The sequence below is a fragment of the Prenolepis imparis genome, unplaced genomic scaffold, assembly GCF_030444845.1.
Source record: "Prenolepis imparis isolate NDT839.2.m4 unplaced genomic scaffold, iyPreImpa1.0 SCAF_1, whole genome shotgun sequence".
In the NCBI taxonomy this organism is placed as follows: domain Eukaryota; kingdom Metazoa; phylum Arthropoda; class Insecta; order Hymenoptera; family Formicidae; genus Prenolepis; species Prenolepis imparis.
In genome coordinates this window covers 6860965-6874932 of record NW_028141159.1, presented here as the reverse complement: position 1 = coordinate 6874932, position 13968 = coordinate 6860965, and the positions used below count along the sequence as shown (strand labels likewise).

The following is a 13968-nucleotide window of genomic DNA, read 5'->3' as shown; positions in this document are numbered from 1 at the left end:
ACTATATATTATATTATGTATATCTATTTTTCAAATATATATAAATACTATACTATATATACTTACCAAGCTAACTTAACTTGGTAAGTGTTGCTTTGCCACTCACGGCAAGCATCCTCGCGATCAAAGAAAAAGGAAAACAATTTCCGTTTTCACGATCGTGCTAAAAAACTCGCGGTGCGCAGTTCTTCGCGCGTTCTAAGAAAAATCGGGGTCGCGGGATCATCCACATAAACGCGTTCATGTCGTGCGAGAGGCAGAGCAGAACGCAAGGAAGGATGGTCGATCCAATCCGATCCGAAGCGAGGCCACGGAAGACGAACGGAGAAGAGGCGATGAAGAGGGACAAGGAAACGCCAAAGAGTCAACGCCGTCGTAGTTGTCGTCGTCGTTGTGCATCTAACTGCCCTAAAAGGCAGCACTTCTCTGTTTGTCATCTCTAGTCACTCTTGTCTCTGGGAGTAGAATGCCCTAGGGCGAGGTGTTCTCTCACGCAACGTGCGATCGCGCGATTACGAGTCCAGGGTATACACGGTATAATTCGATCGATTATTTCGAGATGTAACGGAACTCTCGGACAGCTAATGCGGACTTTCAGCTATTTACGAAAACGTTCGATAGATATCGATGATATATTAAAGAGATGCAACAGGGTTTCAATAATAATCGTCACAGAAGGAGCGAGACCTCTCCGTCTCTTCGCCGCGATATAATCACGATTTTTTCTATTTATCTCGGCCACATCCATCATTCGAGATAGTAATGCATGGAATGGCTTCACGCGAGAAAGGGCGCCCTTAGCCTTTCTCTCGGCTTATATCGGTACCCCGCAGACCATTGATCCGAATTGCTGAGCCTCCAGACGCGCTGGTAGCCGCAGTCCACGTCCGGGCGCACGTGACGCGCATTTTCGTCCGCGAACAGGGTCATACACACACGTCGCCGACCCATTGTCTTGTTCTCTTGTATCGACGAGTACTCCCGAAGGCTGCCAGGCTGCATATCAATGAACATGGCCAATCAAAAGGCGAGCTGTTCTATCAAGTAACGAGGCAACGTCGAGGCAATTAACGTCGCGCGACGTATCGTATGTCAATTGCGTGGCGTTCAATAACAACGGTCCTTCCTGAAACGGTCATTCCTGAAACGCTCGAAGCTCGAAATCGATTTCCCGCTTTGTCTTGTTCCAGATTATTCGTGTTTAGGGGTAGAGTCCATGTCTTTGATAGACATGACCATTGCCTTGAGTTATAATCATTGGTGTCAATTCGAAATGCCGATCGATAGCGTCAGAACCGATGAATATCGTGTCAACGTTGAGATATTTTCAATTCGATAAACCGATAAACGATGGAGGCCCCTTTGACGTTTCATGCAGAAGCGACAAGTATATAGTATTCTATTGTTCAAGTATAGAAACTCGTCATCGCCTGATATATTTCAAGAGAGATAGTATCTATTCAGGCACTCTGTGAGATGAGTCCAGCGCGAATGAGTCGACAAAGATGTCAAAATATAGCACGTACAAAACATTTATAATTGGAATGTAAAAGGAAAGAGACGTTTCTATTATACTACCACTATTATTATATTATTAGCTTTATTTCGTTCATGTGTGATACCGTTTTTGTTTCGTCTCATTGTTTACTTTAATAACCGTTGAGCTTCTTGAACAGTATTTTTTTCTGAATGCACTTAATTATTTAAATTATAATTGTATTTATATTTGCCGAGTAATTTGTGGCAAGCAATTTACGGTACCCATATTCTCTCGCGTTTGGATCTTCTTAAAATTATAACGCAATAGAGCATTTTTAAGCAAATAGAACATAGCTGTTCTGTTTTAGATTTTTCTATTGAATCAGTAATTATTAAATTTAATTAAGCTTAGGTTTAAATAATAATAACTTTTTATACCGCGATATCTTCGACCGCAAAAAAAAATCGGTAGCAGGGTTCGCTAAGAGATCTTCTCATTGAATTTCAGGTACATGCAGATACTTTATGCGGTGTCTTTGCCCCAGAGGTCGGGCAGAGTATCTTTGAACTTTGAGCGAGATTCAGTGGCGTCTCTCTGCCACAGGCCTCGCGCTAACTTACGACTACGTGCTCCCCATGCGACCGTACTCTTCGTTTTCAGGTCAAAAGTTCGAAAGTGGTGCATATACGTCGTAGATACCGTCGGCTGACGTGAGCCGCCTTGCGCCGAGCCTATGAAGAGCCGAATGATTAGCAATGGCACTCACGCCGGTATACTTACTCAAGCAAATATCCAGCGAATTCTGTACAGTCATGTTCGTTCGAGAAAGATTAATTCCGTGCATCAGTATTAATTATTTAAGTCAATAGACTCACGAGTATTTAGATATGTACGATAAGTAATGGTAAATACTTTGATAGGTTGATCGATTCTGCGATGCTTCTAAAAATCAAAAATTTTAAGATGAATTGATATTTACTCGCGCAAGAGTTTGTTGAGCTTTTTCGCAATCAGTGTCTTTTAGCGAAATATCGCTATACATGTTATAAATATTTTACGTGTCTCGCGCGGGAGAGGGTAATAATGTCATTACTACTCACAAGATCCATTCAAATCGTGTCGGACGTTGACGCGTTTGTACGCGAGCTGCATTCATTTCAAGTACTCGGGCTCTTTAGCTAGTTTCTAGGTGAAACTGACGGAATATGGCGATACGCGTCATATCGCGCATACGGATATATTGCGATTATTGGTGCAGATCAACGAGGCTCCGAGAAAAGAAGCGAAGGCGGATAGAAAGCGAGAGAAAGAAAGGAGACCGAAATTGCTCGGAAGATGCGGTGTCAAGGTCGCGAAATCTTTCCGAATCTTACGCCAGGTAAAAGACAATAATAGCCATTAATGTTGCGACATATATACAAAATTGCGAGAGATTTTTGTCGGCGAGCACATTTCTATCAAATTATGTAATTTTACTTTTATACATTTTCGCTTTTAAAAATCTTGAAAAGCGTGCGAGTATCAATGAAGGAAATAAATGGAAATGAGAGAAGTCGGACGATTGCAACTCTAAATCTACTTGACGTTACGTGCAAGCAGCTAAGTAAAACGATGCGGTAATTTCAAAGATGTACATGTGTCTCAAATCAAGTGAGATTGATGTATACGGTTGTACCCGTTATATAGTCTTACAATCAAAATCAGGATTTAGGAACAGCCGGACGTTAAGCATGTTACGCATGCTACGCAATTGGCAAGGATGTATGTAGAACGACGTGCAGTAAATTGGATGCGTTCCTATACGCATAGGATTGCAACTTTGTAGTACAATTTGTAATCGCTACTTCTCCTCTTCTTCCATCTTTAAATAAACTCGAATGATAATCACGTCACGTGTTATTAATGGCATTCATAGATGTTTAACATGCATCCGCGGCTTAAATATCAAATAATTGCAGTTTAAATATCAAGATATTTACGAGCGATGTCACCATCTACAAAAATAACAATAATTCACGACTATTATTAACAGAGATCGACGAGAAAGAAGAGCCCAAGTTGTATTTAACGACCTGTTTCACGTTTACCTTTTCGTACATTCTCTCACATCTTGTTATAATTTACGTTAGGAAAATATCATTAAAACATGATGCGTCGCTACAAAAAAAAAAAAAAAAAAAACGCAAACATCGGCGAGAAGCAAATTTCAGTTAACCGCGGGAGGACCATCGATTCTGCGCTTCTTTTCATCCGCAATACTGTGAATGCTACCTGGAACAAACTGGCTTCCGCAGTTTCTCGTACGTACAACGTCGTTCGCGTTCGCGGGGATGTAAGACAGAGAAAGAGAGAAATCAGGAGTCTGTCTCGCTATACAAGATCGCTATTCCGTATGGGGTATTCAGCGGACACGTACTCCGCGACTTGGCTCGAGTGGGTAAAACGCATCCTCCATTTCCGAGGCAGAGCTGAATTAGCTGTCCCGGAGACGAGGTAGCCCGTTACCCGAGAGGACAAGGAAGAAAAGGACAACGAATCGATGGCCGTTGCCATCACATTGAGTGCCGGTCTATTATTTGTTCAGCTCGCGACTCCGCTTCGCGTCGCCCATTACTTAACTAAGCATCAACTGTGAGTGACTTCAACGATTGTCCGTCGTCGTTGTTGCTGTATCGTAGTCACGCGAGCTGTAGCCGCGCGAAAGAAAAGACGAAGGAGGAGGAGAGGGCCACCGTCTCTCGAAGAGACGAAGCAACGGCTTCTCTATAACGCGACTTACACAGGAACGCGTCGTGCCACGCCTCGACCCGGACCCTTGACACCGCGTTTCCTCCAACATTACGAGAGGAGTCATTCCGGCGCACGTACATACATACGGCGATTATGCGTGCCAGACTCCTAGTCCGCTATCATCTCCCAAGCAAAATCCCTCTTGTTCTTTGTACAGAGTGCTAAATGAATTAGTACCTGAAAGATCCACGATTTGCGTATTTTGGATAGAGTCAACACACGTGTCTGCCGGTTTACATCGCAGATCTCTCTACATGAATAACTACATGTTGTACTTTTTGCATAGAGGACAGAGCCAAAACACATGCACACATATAAGTTTCCTCCGAACTCGTATTTCTCAGCGATAATTGCGGCACTTTACCGGAACTCTCTGGCATGGTCCGCTTAATTAAGTTTACTCAAGAGAAGTCCGTATAGTTAGTACATTCGTTGTTCGTCGCTTTATGTGCTAAATCAGATTATATCGAAAGGTTTTGAAATTATTTTTTCTACAATACAAATAACGGTAATAGAGCGAAATATCTTGTAATTACTTAGTAATTATATTCTATTGTGTACATATTTCTAGATTTTTAAATCTGTTATATTTTTTTATCATTTTTTATCATAATTAAAGGTTGAAAAACAGAATAGTATGTCGATTTCGGTCGACTTTCTTTCATGCGTCGCTCCCGTTTCATGAATGTAATAAGCAACTTTTGCTACATCCTGTATATGCGCGTGGGAAACATAAATCATTACTTGAGCGGAACCGATGAGTGCTACGATGTACCGCCCGTGATTAAGTATGAATACACGGAGATACTTAATCTTATATCCCGAGTACGGAATCGACGCGAGAGAGAGAGACTACAGGCGGTTACACGTTATTCCGTATTATTTGCAAGTCGATCGAACACCATCGACACCATAAGGTCTCTGATTTACGTAGACGTCGAGCTGTGTTCGAGAAAAGGATCGCGTCACGAAATACAGCGCGATTATCCGGAAGCGAGATCTCGCTTCATTACGTAAGGAAGGGGGAGATAATTATATACGTATGAATATATATATATATTGTATATATATGAGCACGAATATGATACGGGCGCTCGCACGTGCCGGCTGTCTGCCGTCTATCTATTCACGCAGCCGTGCCTATCTACTAAGTAGTTGAAGTGCGGTGGGTAATAGCGTGACAGCCAGTAAGACGGATGTTGAGCGGTAGCACGTGCGTGCGCGCGAGCGTGAGCGTCTCGAGAGCGTCATCCTCGATGGCTGGTCAACTTATAGACGTAGTGGCGGTGTATCCGGCGCAACGCGAATGCGCCATTAATTAGGTTCAGTGGGCATCGCGGTGGCTTTAACGGTATACCGGAGAGACACGTTGCCATTAACACGAACGCCTCGGCGATTCGACGCCGGTCGTGTAGAGGCCGGTCGTAACGAGGATCCGAGTTCTATGAGCTTATTCCGCGGGGTCCCTACTTTCCATGAAAGAAAAAGAAAGACAGAAAGAAGTGGGAAAGAGAGACGCCTCCCTGGAACGTGTAACCACGGTAAATATAGGCGCAGTCACGGCACAGACGAGGCAAAAATGCCTGTCTTGTCTGGCATAACAGTAAAAGATTAGAGTTTACTTATACGCAGAGAGCCCGGGATCTCAATCGGGCGTCGCCGGAATTTTTCACGAGTAGCTGATGCATGGATACCTGTACATTTCAGAATTCGAAAGACTAAGATTTAAATTCAGGAAGCTTGATTTAACAGATTTAAAGAAAATGTCAGAGAGAGGCGCAGGAAGATCGTACAGCGAAAAGGGTCCATAAAACTCTTTCTAAGATATATAAGATAAAGCGAACAGCTATCGCAGAGCAACGTTGCGCTACACATCGGTCCGGACTTGTGCATTTCTTGCGCCGAGATGCACCGGGTTGCAGAACCACGTAGTTCTTGGAGAGACCAGGAGCTCGTCGCTCCTTGTTGCGATGCTCGCACCTGCCAACTAGTCGAACCTGATTAAACTACATACATACGTGTGTCGTATGAACTCTGTATACACGCTTTAACTTACCAACCTTCGCCTTTCAGCACGAACAATTTTTTCGGTCGATCCGTCCGAGGAAATGGCGAACTCTTTCTCTATAAAGTTTATCGAGCTTCCTTTTCGAGCTTCGTTATCTTGGAATTAGATCGAAGCATATTTTCCAGTAGAATTACGGTAACGTGGCTCGCGCGGATTTTATCGCGTATCTGGAATACGGCTATTCCGTGAAGGCGTATACCTTTGTTCTCTCTTCGTTCGAAATCGTCTCGATCGAGATTTTTGAGAGGATATCGCACGATTTGCGCAGCGATGCGATCGGGTTCCTCTTCCAACGTCTAAGGATAAACGCGAAAGATTTGCTAACGTAAAACAACCGCTCCGTTCTCTTTTCTACGCTTCATCCGAATCGAATTCGGTTAAAGTAGGAAGCGATTTCACGAAAGAATTTTTTCACCAAGAACTAGTATGCTCTAAAAAAGCGAGGCTTTACCCGAGAACATTTTTCGGATGTTTATGCGAATATTACATGGTTTCAACGCAGTTTTTGCATATTAGTTTTGAGAAAAAAATGTTACAAATCAACTTCAAAGCGGGAATTGGCTAACGATAAAACGTGACTCGCGAATAGGTCAGGAATTCTGTCGCAATCCCGATGATTGTTCATACTAATTTCATTAGATAATTAACTGCAAGCGTTCAATTTGGTTTGACTAGATCTACCTCCCGATACAACGTAACGAACGTGACAAAAAGAACAGCCGCCGTACACGCAAATTAAGCAAATGTGCTTTAATCGAGGCTTCTGTAGTTGTAGTTTTTACATTTTAGCAAGAGACGCTCTCAGACTTTACGAGATCGATTTTCGTCGTTAACGTTATTGCATTTTTTTCCAGAGCGTCGCTTTAACAGCTCCGCAAAATACAATTTACTTGGAAATTCAATTCTGTTACGTAGATTGTCGTGCACTATATTCTCTACGTCTACCGTATAGATTCTTGTTAATGAAATAATGAAAGATATAAAAAAGTCAATAAAGGAGCACACTATATTCCTACTCAATAGTATAAGGGTGTTGTAACTGTTTCAATCACCTGTCGAGAAGAAAGATATGAAATATAATTGATCTATAAAAGCTTAAATTGCTAGATTCCTTCTCCCTCTTCCTGCGTGGTCCCCTTTTTAAAATAAAAGCTGCTTTTAAACTCACGTTTCTCGTCAATCAATTATTTCAACAAGAGAAGAATAATCTTTTTTTTAATTCATTTTTTTTTAATTTTTTGTTCTTCGTTAGCAGACCAGGTAAGTTTTCGAACTCTCAACGTAATACCGACATCGAGAGCAGAAATTTCATTTTAGCAGAAAGGACAGCAATTGTTAATTACCGGTTAGTATTCCGTGGAAGCCAAGCGATTGCTTCGTGGAAACGCAACCCTATATGGTGCACCGGTGCAACAAGCGATTCATCTTTTGGATACGTCAAGGACGGAAGGACACTCTTTTTATTCGATCCTACCGGAGGATATCGCGAGAGACACCAGCTGCGAATATTTTCGAGGAAGCGCAGAACGAACTAAGCTGGTTCGATTTTCTGCGATATCAACACTGTCTTTACGTGAGAATTTAGAGAGAAAAAAGAAAATTCTTCGATATTTCACATACTTTTTTGCAGATTTTTCACTTTTTCTACTTTTCACTTTCTACGTTTGTCGAACGCGTATTCCATCTAAATCAAATCCAAAAAGAAAAATTGGCAAGTTATATAATTTGTGAAAGTTAATAAAATTCTTTGAGAAGACAAAGAGTTGAAGAACAGAATTAAATTAAAAATAAAACTATAAAAGTACTTTGTATAAAGTAAGAAAATAACTAAAAGAGTAACTGACTATGTGAGATTCATAAGTACAGGTTGACGTTACTGTGAACCATAAATGTTGCTATTTTACTCGGAAGTGAGAACGAGCGAAAAAGGCGCATTATTGCAACCTCCCTAGTATACCTGCCCTTTTGCGATAAGAATTTAGAACGTGCGATGTGTCCACGTTGAATTTCAGGACTTTGCCTGTGAAACAACATCGTAGATGTACTGATGTACTATGTACAACTTTATACATTACACAGAAGAGAATCATATTAAGTAATATATAATTGTCTTATAAAAATAAAATTAAGAAACATGTCAAATAAAAATTATTTTTCTTGTTTTTTTTTGTGAGAATTTTTTAAAATTCTATTGCCTTTATGCGGGAGAAGATAATACAAGATACATTTGTTCTACTACTTGGATCGATTACGAAGTTCACTACATTGTGAAATAATGTTAGCTCGAATAAAATGATGGAGCAAAATACGATTATATCATTCATAATAAAATATGCGTAAATGATATTTAAAATACACATTATATTTAAAATAAATCTTTACATAAAATCTTTTAAATATAAACATGATTGAAAATATTAACTTTATGTATAAAGATTTAGAAATTATTTTTCGCATTTTTGCACACATTTTGACAAATCGCAATTCTCTCTCTTTCTATTATAATTTCTACAATATAAATAATAATAAAACAAAGCTTCCTCTATGAGGAAGCAAAACTAGATAATAAAGGTGTTTTGAAAAATTTTTTAATTTTTATTTTGATAGATTTTAAATTAATTTTAATTGCGCTGAAAAGAGAGACGGAAAGAATTTTCTTTTGTATTTAGCAAACATATTGATCTATTTGAAAGATTGAATAAAAAATGATTCTTTAATTATTTCTATATATTATAAAACTTTTGCTATCGCGATTGTGCATTATGTTTGACATTTTTGTTGAGTATAAAAACATGTATATAAAAAGCCTAATCATCTAAACCAATTATTTCAAAGACTAATATATATATATATATATGTACATAAAATTTGTAAACATCTAAACTGACATAGCTTTCAAATAGCAGATATAAACTGCTCATATTATTCCGATTAATTAAAAATAAAATTAATTAATACGTATATTAAGTATTAATTCTGATGTTTATCAAATTAAAACATAATATTGAAATTTAATGAATATTTAATGAATAAACAACAATAAAGTCCTGTAGAGTATCTATATAAATATATATATGAAATAAAATAAATTTTTTTCAAAATATTATAATTTTTATTATTCTTATTTTTTATCTCTTCCATTCCGTAATAGTTAAAGCCTAATTAACACACACATATCACGACTTTACACCGAGAGTGTACCGACAGCGCCGTGTGGCATAAACTCTTTGAACTAATGACCACATTCCGAGCATTTGCCGCTCGTTTTGTAAGATGGCGTTTCCTGGCTGTTATCGGCACAATTCTTTTATATGGTTCTAGGGCCAAAGCCTGCCTTTTGCTCAATAAAAAAAAAAAACAATTTTTAAAGCGCGGCATAATTCGCGCGCGTCTCTCATATTGCATTTTCGTTCCCGTTTCGCGTTTATTTTGTGCAAAGAATACCGCATCATGCCGCATTTTGAAATTGGTTATTTACAACGTAGTGTGTATTTTGACAAATCGTCAGCGAATATTGGACAATATGTATCGCATCGAACGTGTTACAGTTACACCATGGATGCGGATGCGAGCGGAAGAGATTAGAATACAAAAGGAAAAAAGACTTCTAAGTTTGGTGAGTACGATTCTCTAATTTCTGTCAATTCATTTCTTTCTCGATATTCTCGTAGAAAGAAATGCAGCATCGTAAAGTATGATATTTACAATCTTAAATATATCGTAAAAGATATACATTTGTATGCGCGGGATTTGTTACTTCGCATTACGTTAAAAATAATGAAACAGATTTGCATAATATAAGTCTTATTGCAATCATATTTGCAATCCATGTTTGAAATAATTATTAAAAGTCTGTAAAGTAACAGTTTTAAACTAAATAAAGTTGACAAGTGCGGATATATGTACATCGGCGAGGTGATAAATTTAAGGCGGAACCGTGGATCGAGCGACACGCGACAACGTATTTCAACAATCGCAAACGTGAGAGGAGAATCGCTGACGCGAGATCGGCGTACGATCGTTTGCACGACGTAACTCCCTTCGATCCGAGTAAACCGCGATGCGATCGCACCAAGCCAAGTCTCATTTGGGCGGAGATACACGAGGAGAACAAACGTCACGTCGTGCCGATGACTGCTAATCACTGGTACGGTCGACCGAATAGAGTCCAAATCGATTATCCGGACATGAGATTTGCTCGATCGAGCAAAACCAGGGATTTCTATAGCCGGAGAATAGAATTCTCTCGATCTAACACCCGATAGAGCGGAACGAAACACTTCCTAGGTTGGACATCCTTTGCTAGCTTACGAAGCCTTTACAAAGTGAGATTCGTAGTGCCCGAATTTTTATTTCGATATAAAATACAATTAAGTAGAACGAAAAAAATCAATAATTAAAATTTATACACCTTATAAAAAAGTTTTATAAATGTTTCGTTTCATTTTTATTCCATTCAAATATTGCTATATTAAATTGATAATGTTGAATTTCGCGTAAAAATTATACGATTATTCTTTCTCGTTTTTGATATTTTATCATCCTTTTTTGTGAGATTTTTTTTTTAAACGCGACACGCGCTATTGTTAGCACTTTTATTAGCGCTTTATATAGAGTTAAAACAAATGTTTCGATAGGGTAAATGAACATTTGACATATAGGATAGAGAATGCCAACGCAATTGCTAATTAATATTAACGCGTCATGTTGTGTTTTCAAACATTGGGTAAGCATGTAATAATATTGACAATATATAGGATTTGTCCGGGAGCGGAACAGGTAAAGTATGATATGCCGTAAACTGCGCTCCCTCCTCCGGATTTATAGTCTCGCACAGCGCTTTTAAGTAATGAATTATTTTTGTCGCGGTACAAAATGGTACACGCACAATATTTTTCTACCTCAACAAGAGAAGGGATTGTTGTGCAAAATTTTATCCTATCCAAATGTATATAAATTTATTAATTTTTAGGAACAGTGTATACTAACATTTCAAAAATTTCCTTTTGCAAATTTACGTTTTTTTTTTGTCAATTCCTCTTTAAGGGAATTTCGCCGTGCGAAATTTTTTATCGTTATTTTATTTTACGTTTAGTAATTTGAGATTCTGCAATAAAACAACGCTATTACACCGCGTATATCTCGTGCTTCGTATATAGTAAAGATCGATTATAAAAGAAATACTCTTCCCTTATATCCCTCTACCACTGGAACGAGCTTCGGAACCTCGAACCACTTGTTTTGTCTAGCAGCTGGCTTTGTCTGTGCAACCGAGACTTTGGAACTTTTCGATATTAAGTCATTTTATTCGCTCTCTATTCGCTCTCGCTCGTAATCTCGCTTGTTCTCGGTGAGTCGCCCGAAAATTTAAAAGGACAGCTCGATAATACTATAATTGAAATAAAGCTAGACTTTATATGCCACTCGTGCCCCTGATCTGTTCTCTTATAAACGACCTTTACTATATCGAGAGCTCTCCTTCTCATTGTCAGAGCAAAATACTTTTAGCCTCCGCGATACGATATTCTGGCCTTCCTCGAGCTTTCGCTTTCTCTATTATCGCACTTGAGCGTATAGTTCGCTATCGGGATTTATTTCTCGGATAGACCAGTGAAAAGAATCCTATGTACATAAAGATGAAATGTGAATAGTGCCACATAGAGTCACTCTCTCAAGACTTATATATCGATCGGCTAGTTTAAATTCGATATTCTTAGCACACATATAGCTACCTTACTCGCGGACAATCTCTTTTTGTCATATACGTACATACATTCTTAATAATTGTGCGCGAATTTTCAAGTTTACGGACATTTCGATTATCACGATCGATATTGATACATAATCTAATGGAAACGTTTTTGTTCAAAATAGGTAACAATTTTCGCCCCTTGAGTTATTTTTTACAGCATCGGCACTTTTTAACGATTCGAATGTATTTTTCTGTCTACGATCAAAACAGTTCTGTTTCGCATTTTTCAAAGCAATTCGCGGACATCTCTCACGTCCCTAGGTGTTTCTGTTTTCTCTGCCGTCTTCTGCGCCACTTCGCGGAAGCAAGGTTGATACCGGGATTGCTTTACTTCCGAATACTCAAAAGGAAATGCCACGGAAAGAGACAGAGAAAGAGAGTACGCATATATACACAGACACGTATAAATTTTCGCTCTCAGCTCGCAACTCGGCATCGAGTTTCTCACGAGATCGTTGAAACTCAAGACTCGGAAAGTGCCGACTTTAGCCGGCGACGTTTATGTCAGGATGAATTTTTTTTTTTTTTTCCCCCTCTTTTTTATCGCCAATATTTATATACACGTCGCGAGAATAAATGTCCTGGGATTTCACAACATGACGCCTCGCGATGTTACGAACAATCGTTATCGTTATACAAACAATCGTTTCGATACTCAAACGCCAACAGCATATTATGCTAAGACATAACGTATCATCTAGTATCTAGCATCGCGTTTCATCGCGACGGTAGGTCATCCGTTCGAACAATCGTTGGTTGTTGCATATTTTAAGACAGACGTTTCTCGGACAGACGGAGTTGCTCGCGTATAATAGAAGACGTGACGCGAAGGACGCGCAATCGAATAAATAATGGACGGTTGTATCGTTAGACCGATAGTGAAGGATGAGACTTTATTCAGACGGAGGTATTATAATCGGAGGTTTAAATTTATAATCGAATGCAGAGAAAGAGAGCTCCGTCGCGTCTCACGTGGCGGATTTTTTCCCACCAAAGAGCGTTACATATCATTACGCAACGCTATTTAAAGAGGAATCACGATTTGAGTTGCTGGGGGAAAAAAAGAATGTACATACTTGTGTACTTTGCATTTAGTATTAAAGTCGGAGATAAGCGGCGCGTCACGTTACGTCTCTCTCTCCGCGAATTGCTAATCGCTACTGAGGACTGTGCGCAAATTTATGTGCATATAATAGGCGGTCGACATGACTCTCTCTCCCGCTGTCGGTAGTTAAATCATTAGAGATACGAGAAACGCGACATCTGTTCACAAATCGTTGTTTATTTTCATCTCGTTAATTAAAAGTCTAATTAGTACCGCGTCAATTAATGAGAATTCTACTTTTGTCGGGCTCTCTGCGTGGCCGCTTCACGTTCGCGCGGAAAAAGGAAAAGGTCGACGGTTCTCTCGTCGGTTCTGGCACTGCGTGATGACTGGCAATTACAGACTTCTCGCGCAATATTTCCTTTTGCCTTTATTTATTTATACAATGCATATACACACCTCTTGCAGCAAGTTTTATTTTTTAGTAACAACAAAATTATTGCGAAATCTAGAACTTGAAGAAGGCTTCTATTATATCTGAATATTTTTCTAATACGCAATTGCAACAATTTTTCCCTGCTTGTAGAGAAATCTAGTTGTAATTTATGCCTGCTAAATATTTATCTAAAAATGATCTTATTATTATAGGCAAATTTTTTGGCCCTTGCAAAACAGAGGAAAATGCTTCGACTTTATAGTAGATGAACAATGTGGCAAAAACCTTATTAGGAGTAATTTTAAATTGATTACACCGTCGTATATACAGTGATATTAGCGAGCTCGTCCTCGGCTTCGGGACGCAGTTAATCGAATTACCTTTGGTACCGTAAAGT

At 39.1% G+C, this 13968-nt stretch overlaps 1 protein-coding gene across 2 annotated transcripts in view; it reads right to left on the bottom strand.

The window, feature by feature from the left end:
• M (zona pellucida domain-containing protein miniature) overlaps positions 1-13968 on the bottom strand; it is a 113643-nt gene that overhangs the window by 26572 nt on the left and 73103 nt on the right. The window lies entirely within an intron of this gene.